The sequence below is a fragment of the Amphimedon queenslandica genome, unplaced genomic scaffold (genome assembly GCF_000090795.2).
Source record: "Amphimedon queenslandica unplaced genomic scaffold, v1.1 AMPQUscaffold_11496, whole genome shotgun sequence".
Lineage (NCBI taxonomy): Eukaryota > Metazoa > Porifera > Demospongiae > Haplosclerida > Niphatidae > Amphimedon > Amphimedon queenslandica.
The window spans coordinates 8,649-9,888 of NW_003548262.1; positions in this window are offsets into that span (position 1 = coordinate 8,649).

Below are 1,240 nucleotides of genomic sequence, written 5' to 3' on the forward strand. Positions count from 1 at the left end.
TTTAGTGGTTGATCTGTACGGCTCTTGGGGCATATTGATCCTCTCAGTTATAGTGAGGCCAGAAGGAGGAAGAGTGGAGGGTTTAGTTGGAGATATTGATTGTTTTTGAGGAGTAGGATCCATAAATGCTCTACCTGTGGTGGTCAATTCAGAAGGGTGGAGAGCTTTCTTCTGCAGGTGGTATGGGAAATAGAGCGAGGCTTTGCTCTGCATCATCATCTTGAGCTGAGAAGAAAAGAAGACCCTTTGGCTTTTGAAACTAGCACTATCCAAGGACGCTTGGTGGAAACCGCCTCAACCCGGGAAAAGTTACTACGCATGCGTCATATCAACGCCCACGCCTTGTTTGCACCTTGAGCTACCACCCACGCGATACCTCGTGTTCCCTGCAGATCAAAATGGAAGGACTTACATTTCTTCTTCAAACCTTTGTCTCCACTCTAGCCAGCATGATGGTGGGATTCTTGTGGCACTCTGAGCTCCTCTTCGGTAGAACCTGGTGGAGGAACACCTTCCCAGGGATCAGATTCGGCGATACAAAGTTATTCAAAGAAGCAGGGAACTTTCCACTCTACATGACAATGATAGTAACAATAATACAGAATATAGTACTAACATATGTTATTAATACACTCTATCCCTTACTGGCCCAGTCTACAGGGGATGGGGTATTCTTTCCAGCTGCCTGTAGTGTGATTATCTCCATCATTCTTTCCTGTGTTATATTCCCTCACTTCGTCTACAGTCGGAAACCTTTTGTACTCTATCTGATTGCAGCTGGACACAATGTATTCCAGACCACAGCCGCTATTTTTGTAATCTATTACCTCATAGCAACCGGCAAAGACTAACAAACTATTGACTACCACCATTATATAACCACAACTCACATTTAATTAATTAATAATGGTTTATTTAATCACGGGCTCATGTTATCAATTAATCATTTTGTTGTATTTTTTTGAAGATTTTGATAAAAAATTAGCTGATCACACCCATCCATCATATAATATACTAATAATAAACGATATAGATCCAATCATAATAAACTATATATTATTCATATAAACTATTATATACAACAGTAATCCCATCTACACAGTATACACTTGAACTAATAGAAGGACTCAATAATGTCACTGTACTTAATGGTGATGAACCTTCTTTTAAGCTTCATGGTGTGAGCTGAGAGAGAAAAAGAGAGAGTATATTAAATTTTAATTTTTTCTGTTGTTAATGT